Raw genomic sequence first — 7,995 nt, forward strand, 5'->3', positions numbered from 1 at the left:
AGCTATAAAAGAATTAGAATAAAATGTAAATGATTAAAAAAAATTTCGATGCGAAAGGGTTTTCCAGGTGAGAAACCAAGTTCAGAAATAATAAATTTGACTAGAAAAGTTCGGGCGCTGTGGCTCACGCCTGTAATCCCAGCACTTTGGGAGGCCGAGGTGGGCAGATCACTGGAGGTCAGGAGTTTGAGACCAGCTTGGCCAACATGGGGAAACCCGCTCTCTACTAAAATATAAAAATTAGCCGGGTGTGGTGGTGGGCACCTGTAATCCCAGCTACTTGGGAGACTGAGGCAGGAGAATCGTTTGAACCTGGGAGGCAGACATCGTAGTGGGCTGAGATCACACCGTTGCATTCCAGCCTGCGCAACAGAGACTCCATTTCAAAAAAAAAATTTTTTTTCCACTTAAAAAAAATGGAAAATTGTCTATGCAGCAAAAACTACCATATACAAAATAAACACCAATAACAAATGATTTTAAAAGTGCATAATGCAAAGGACAGATAAGGGGTAATATCCATAAACCAAAATTAGTTCTCACAAATCAGAAAGAAAAGCACTGTGAATTCAACAGGAAAAAGAGCAGGCTGGGCTCATGTTTTCATGTCATTAGTCCCAGCACTTTGAGAGGCTGAGGTGGGAGGATTGCTTGAGCCCAGGAGTTCAAGATCAACCTGGCAACATGGTGAGACTCCATCTCTACAAAAAATACAAAAAATTTAGCTGGGCATGGTGGTGGTTGCCCATAGTTCCAGCTACTTCAGAGGCTGAGGTGGGAGGATCACTTGAGCCCAAGAGTTTGAGGATACAGTGAGCTGTGATCGTGCCACTGCACTCCAGCCTGTTTTAAAAAACAAAAACAAAAATGAAAACTTCACGTCTGTAATCCCAGCACTTTGGGAGGCCAAGGTGGGTGGATTACCTGAGGTCAGGCGTTTGAGACCAGCCTAACCAATACGGTGAAACCCCGTCTCTACAAAAATACAAAAAAACTAGCTGGGCATGGTGGCAGGCACCTGTAGTCCCAGCAACATGGGAGGCTGAGACAGGAGAATTGCTTGAATCTGGGAGCCAGAGGCTGCAGTTGCGCGGCAGCTGAGATCCTGCCACTGCACTCTGGCCTGGGCAACAGAGTGGGACTGTATCTAAAAAAAAAAAAAAAAAAAAGAAAAATGAAAAGAAAACAAACAAATGAAAAAATGAGAAAAGAAAAAAGAAAAAAAAGGAAAAAGCAAAGAATGTAAACTGGTAAATGGAAATAAAGAAATATAAATAGCCAGTAAGTATGTGGGGAGCGATACTCATCTTCTCTTATTACTGAAGGGTCTTTGCATTTTCTGTGCCTTTGACTGTGACCCTCCTTCCCCAGGTAGCAACTGTAGCTTACCTTCAATTCCTTCAGTTCCGTGTCACTCAAAAATCTAAGGGCTATTTTGACCGGGAGCGGTGGCTCACAAAAATCACAACTTGTGTGTGTGTGTGTGTGTTTTGTTGTTTTGTTTTGTTTTGTTTTTTTGAGATGGAGTCTCACTCTGTTGCCCAGGCTGGAGTGCAGTGGCATGATCTTGACTCACTGCAACCTCTGCCTCCTAAGTTCAAGTGACTCTCCTTCCTCAACCTCTGGAGTAGCTGGGATTACACGTGCCCGCTACCACGCCTGGCTAATTTTCTTGTATTTTTAGTAGAGATGGGGTTTCACCATGTTGGTCAGGCTGGTCACGAACTCCTGACCTCAAGTAATTCACCTGCCTCGGCCTCCCAAAATGCTGGGACTACAGGCGTGAGCCACCCTGCCCGGCGGACTTCTAGGCTTCTTGCTTGTGGATCTAGATTGATGGTTTTGCTAGTTACTGAAATAGGGACACCAAAAGAGGATTGGGTACGGAGGACCCTGAAGGCAAGCTTGTCCTCCTGATGAGCCCCAGGGGCCTTGGAAACATCTAGGCGAGGTTGTGGAGCAGGAAGTTGGATGGATGGAATCGACTGCAAGGTGAGGTTTGGGTTGTGTATAATTGCGGGACTCATTGGTGTAGAGATGGTAACCAAGGCCAGGCACAGTGACTCACACCTATAATCCCAGCACTTTGGGAATGAGGGCCTGGGGTGAGACAAAAAGAGGGAGTGCCGTGTAGGAGGATGAGCCTGCAAAGGGGATGGAGGAAGGGAGGCCAGCATCATCGCAGAAGTCACAGGATTCAGCTTTGCATGAAGGAAGGAGAGTCAACGATCCTGAACACTCCTTCAGAGGCCAAGATAGATAAAGACTTAAAAACAGAAGTCCACTGGATTTAACTTTGATGTCAGAAAAAATGCTAATCCAGGGTTTCTTTACTTTGTCACTGTTGACATTTGGGCTGGATGATTCTGGGTCGTAGAGGGCTGTCCTGTGTTTTAGCAGCCTTCCTGGCCTTTACTCACCAGTAGCACCCAGTCCCTAGGTTTTTTTTTTTTTTTTTTTTTTTTTTTTTTTTTTTTTTACAGAGTCTCGCTTTGTCACCCAGGTTGGAGTGCAGTGCAGTTCAGTGGTATAGTCTTGGCTCACTGCAACCTCCACCTCCCGGGTTCAAGCGATTCTCCTGACTCAGCCTCCTGAGTAGCTGGGATTACAGGCACACGCCACCATATCCAGCTAATTTTTGTATTTTTAGTAGAGACAGGTTTTCTCCATGTTGGTCAGGCTGGTCTCGAACTCCTGACCTTAGGTGATCCACCCTCCTTGGCCTCCCGAAATGCTGGGATTACAGGCACGAGTCACTGTGCCCAGCCTCTCCTTGCTTTTTTCACTTAAAGGTATATCCTAGAGCTCTTTTCATCACAATACATAGAAGCCTTCTTCATTATTTTATGGCCACAGAATATTCCGTTTTGTGGATTTACCATAGCTTGTTTCATCAGTTCCCTATTGATGATTCCCTAGGCTGTTTCCAGTCTTCTAAAAAGAAAGTCGATAGTACCAAGCAACACACACACACACACACAGACACACACACAGACACACAGACACACACACACACAGGCACACAGACACACACACACACACACAGACACACAGACACACACACACAGGCACACAGACACACACACACACACACACACGCACATTTTCATTCATGTCAAGTAGCTCTATAGCATAAATTCCCAGGAGTGTTCAGAAAAAGTAAAGGAAAGAAAAAAGAAAACATGAGCTATCTGATCAGGAAAAAACATCCCCAGAAATGCCAGAAACGAGACTGCTGAGTCAAAGGATAAATGCATTTGCAGTTTTGCTGGATAATGCCAAATTGTCAATCACAGGAGCGGTAGCAATCTGCACAAGCCATCAGAAATGTACTCAAGAGCCTATGTCTCCTTCACCTCAATAGAGTCAAAAGGAAAATGACAAACTAGGAAAAAATATTTGCAAGTCATATCACAAATGAACGACTATTCTGTCTAATATACAGAATTATTGACTGGGCGTGGTGGCTCACCCCTATAATCCCAGCACTTTGGGAGGCCAAGGTGGGCAGATCGCTTGAGTCTGGGAGTTCGAGACCAGACTGGGCAACATAGGGAGACCCCCATCTCTACAAATAAGTAAATAAATAAAACATTAATGAGATGGATTCAATTGCAAGTGATTGAAATACAGAAGTGAGAAGTTCCTGAGAAGGTGGAAGCGGGTGGGATTCAAGGCCAGGTGTAAGTGTAGGTGTTTGCCCCAGTTTCTTTTCTTTCTGTTTTTCTTTTTTTTGAGACAGAGTCTCACTCTGTTGCCAGGCTGGAGTACAGTGGCGAGATCTCGGCTCACTGCAGCCTCCGACTCTCTGGTTCAAGTGATTCTCCTGCCTCAGCCTCCTGAGTAGCTGGGATTAAAGGCATGCGCCACCACACCCAGCTACTTTTTGTATTTTTAAGTAGAGATGGGGTTTCAGCATGTTGGCCAGGATGATCTCAATCTCCTGACCTCATGATCCAACCACCTCGGCCTACCAAAGTGCTGGGATTACAGGCATGAGACACCGCGTCTGGCCTCCAGTTTCTTTCGATTTTGCTTTGTTTTGTTTTGTTTTGTTTTGTTTTGTTTTTTTTGAGATAGAGTCTCACTCTGTCTCCCAGGTTGGAGTGCAGTGGCATGATCTTAGTTCACTGCAACCTCCACCTCCAAGGTTCAAGTGAGGCTACTGTCTCAGCCTCCTGAGTAGCTGGGATTACAGATGTCCACCACCATACCCGCCTAATTTTTGTATTTTTAGTAGAGACAGGGTTTCACCATATTGGCCAGGCTGGTCTCAAACTCCTGACCTAAAGTGATTTGCCTGCCTCGGCCTCCCAAACTGCTGGGATTACAGGTGTGAGCCACCGTGCCCGACCCTGCCTCAGTTTCTCCATTCATAAAATGGGGGTTCTCGAGCTAACCATGAAAGGCACCTAGCACTGTTCTTTGTCAAGTGTAACTCATCCCTTTGCTGAGGTCCAGGGCAGACTGGGCTTGGGGCCAACGGGCGGAGGCTGGCCTTGGGAACAGGCCTTGTGCACAGGTCCTCCGAGTGCAGCCTGGAGGATGGTCGGTGGCCAGTGGAGGGCCTGAGCCACTCCTGGAGCCTCACCATAGGAGAGGAAGGGAGACCTTTAGCACAGCCGGAGGAGGGGAACCTGCAGGCCTGGAGCCATCTGTTTGTGAGTCCACCCACACCCTTCTTCAGCTCCACCAAGCCCACGATGGGGACAGATTGGCCCTAAATTTAGCTAAACATCAGCCCCAGACGGAGCTTTTAAGAAGCACAGTGCACAACAGCAGCCATGAGCGCCGTCAGTGGAAGCCCCTGGTTTACAAAAGAGGAAACAGGCTGAGAAAGGGCAGGAGGCTATTTCCAGAGCCACGCTGCAGGATAGGCCTGACTCCTGCTAACAAGTGTGTATTATGGGCTGGAATGTGTCCCCTTCCAAATGTATATGTTGACGTCCTAACTCCCAGTGCCTCAGAATGTGACTGTATCTGGAGATAGTGCCTTTAAAGAGGTAATTAAGTGAAAATGAGGTCACTGGGGGGGTCCCAATCCAATATGACTGGTGTCCCTACAAGAAAAGAAGATTAGGGCTGGGCACAGTGGCTCACGCCTATAATCCCAGCACTTTGGGAGGCCAAGGTGGGTGGATTACCTGAGGTCAGGGGTTCGAGACCAGCCTGATCAATATGGTGAAATACCATCTCTACTAAAAATACAAAAATTAGTTGGGCATGGTGGCACGTGCCTGTAGTCCCAGCTACTCGGGAGGCTGAGACAGGACAATTGCTTGAACCGGGGAGGTGGAGGTTGCAGGGAGTGGAGATCACACGTCTGCACTCCAGCCTGGATGACACAGCGAGACACTGTCTCAAGAAAAAAATTAGCTGGGCATGGTGGTGAGTGCCTGTAATCCCAGCTACTTGGGAGGCTGAGGCCAGAGAACTGCTTGAATCTAGGAGGCAGAGGTTGCAGTGAGCTGAGATGGCGCCACTGCACTACAGCCTGGGTGACAGAGCAAGGCTCAGTCTCAAGAAAAAGAAAAAAAAGAAGAGGAGATTAGGACACAGACACACAGAGGGACGACCGTGTGAAGATACAGGAAGAAGATGACCATTTAAGGCTCACTGTGGTGGCTCAAACCTATAATCCCAATACTGTGGGAGGTTGAGGCAGGAGGATTGCTTGAGGCCAGGAGTTTGAGGCCAGCCTGAGCAACACAGTGAGAGCCCGTCTTTTTTTTTTTTTACGACTGAGTCGCACTCTGTTGCCCAGGCTGGAGTGCAGTGGTACGATCTCAGCTCACTGCAACCTCCACCTCCCGGGTTCAAGCGATTCTCCTGCATTAGCTTCCCAGCTAGCTGGGAGTACAGGTGTGAGCCACCACGCTCAGCTAATTTTTTGTATTTTCAGTAGAGACGGGGTTTCACCATGTTGGCCAGGCTGGTCTTGAACTCCTGACCTCAGGTGATCCGCCCACCTTGGTCTCCCAAAGTGCTGGGATTATAGGCGTGAGCCACCACGCCTGGCCGAGCCTGTTTCTTAAAAAAACAAAATTGGCTCTCTGCTCCTCCCATTCGACAGACAGCTGCATCTTCTCTGTGAAGATGCAGGTGAAGGTCAGAACCAATGGATTTGGTCGTATTGGGCGCCTGGTCTCCAGGGCTGCTTTTAACTCTGGTAAAGTGGATATTGTCGCCATCAATGACCCTTCATTGACCTCAACTACATGGTCTACATGTTCCAGTATGATTCCATCCATAGCAAATTCCACCACACTGTCAAGGCTGAGAACGGGGAAATCCCATCATCATCTTCCAGGAGCGAGATCCCTTCAAAATCAAATGTGGCAATGCTGGTGCTGAGTCCGTCGTGGAGTCCACCAGCATCTTCACCACCATGGAGAAGGCTGGGGCTCACTTGCAGGGGAGAGCCAAAAGGGTCATCATCTCTACGCCCTCTGCTGACCCCCCCCCCATGTTCGTGATGGGCGTGAACCATAAGAAGTATGACAACGGCCTCACGATCGTCAGCAATGCCTCCCGCACCACCAACTGCTTAGCGCCCCTGGCCAAGGTCATCCATCACAACTTTGGTATTGCCGAAGGACTCATGACCACAGTCCACACCATCACTGCTACCCAGAAGACTATGGATGGCCCCTCCAGGAAACTGTGACGTGACAGCCATGGGGCTCTCCAGAACATCATCCCTGCCTCTACTGGTGCTGCCCAGGCTGTGGGCAAGGTCATCTCTGAGCTGAATGGGAAGCTCACTTGCATGGCCTTGCATGTCCCCGCTGCCAACGTTGGTCGTGAACCTGACCTGCTGCCTGGAAACACCTGTCAAATTGTCAAATACGATGACATCTAGAAGGTGGTGAAGTGGGAGTCCGATGCCCCCTCAAGGGCATCTGGGGCTACACTGAACACCAGCTTGTCTCCTCTGACTTCAACCTCAACACCCACTCTTCCACCTTTGATGCTGGGGCTGGCATTGCCCTCAATGACCACTTTGTCAAGCTTGTTTCCTGGTATGACAATGAATTTGGCTACAGCAACAGGGTGGTGGACCTCATGGCCCACATGGCCTCCAAGCAGTAAGACCCCCGGACCACCAGCCCTAGCAAGAGCACAAGAGGAAGAGAGAGGCCCTCACTGCTGGGGAATCCCTGCCACACTCAGTCCCCCACCACAATGAGAATCTCCCTTCCTCACAGTTTCCATGCAGACTCCCTGAAGAGGGAGGAGCCTAGGGAGCCCTGCTTTGTGTACCATCAATAAAGTCCCCTGCACTCAGCCAATAAATAAATAAACACAATTTTAAAAGATGATCATCTACAAGCCAAGAAGAGAGGCCTCAGGAGAAACCAACCTGGCCAACACCTTATTCTTGGATGTCTAGTCTCCACGATTATGAGAAAATAAACTTTTCTTGTTTAAACCTCCTAGTCTGAGGTACAGTTGTCTCTTGGTGTCCCTGGGGATTGGTTCCAGGATCTCCCACATATCAAAATCAGCAGATGTTCAAGTCTTCATGTAAAATGGTATATTATTTGAAAATAATCTATGCAGTATACTTTAAAACATCTCTAGGTTACTTAGAATACTTAATACAATGCAAATGCTATGTATTTTTTATTGTATTTTATTGTATTGTATTTCATTCTTTTCAGAGACAGGGTCAGTCTCTGTTGCCCAGGCTGGAGTGCAGTGGCACAATCATAGCTCACTGCAGCCTTGAACTCCTGGGTTCAATCGATCGTCCCACCTCCACCTCCAGAGTAGCTGGGACTACTCTGGTGTGTGCTACCCTGCCCAGCTAATTTTTATAAATTTTTCTGAAGAGATGGGGGTCTCATTTTGTTGCTCAAGCTGGTCTCAAACTCCTGGCCTCAAGTGATTTGCCTGCCTTGGCCTCCCAAAGTGCTGGGATTACAGGTGTGAGCTACTGAACTCAGCCTAGTATTGTTCTTTTTTTTCTTTTTTTGAGATGGAGTCTCACTC

At 47.9% G+C, this 7,995-nt stretch overlaps 1 pseudogene across 1 annotated transcript; it reads left to right on the forward strand.

The window, feature by feature from the left end:
- Window positions 1-6,203: 6,203 nt before the first annotated feature.
- Window positions 6,204-7,105, forward strand: LOC126944479 (glyceraldehyde-3-phosphate dehydrogenase-like; annotated as a pseudogene). The gene has a single exon (XR_007722066.1). The product of XR_007722066.1 is annotated as a glyceraldehyde-3-phosphate dehydrogenase-like (transcript).
- The last annotated feature ends 890 nt before the right edge of the window (window positions 7,106-7,995 follow it).

The sequence above is a fragment of the Macaca thibetana genome, chromosome 20, assembly GCF_024542745.1.
Source record: "Macaca thibetana thibetana isolate TM-01 chromosome 20, ASM2454274v1, whole genome shotgun sequence".
Lineage (NCBI taxonomy): Eukaryota > Metazoa > Chordata > Mammalia > Primates > Cercopithecidae > Macaca > Macaca thibetana.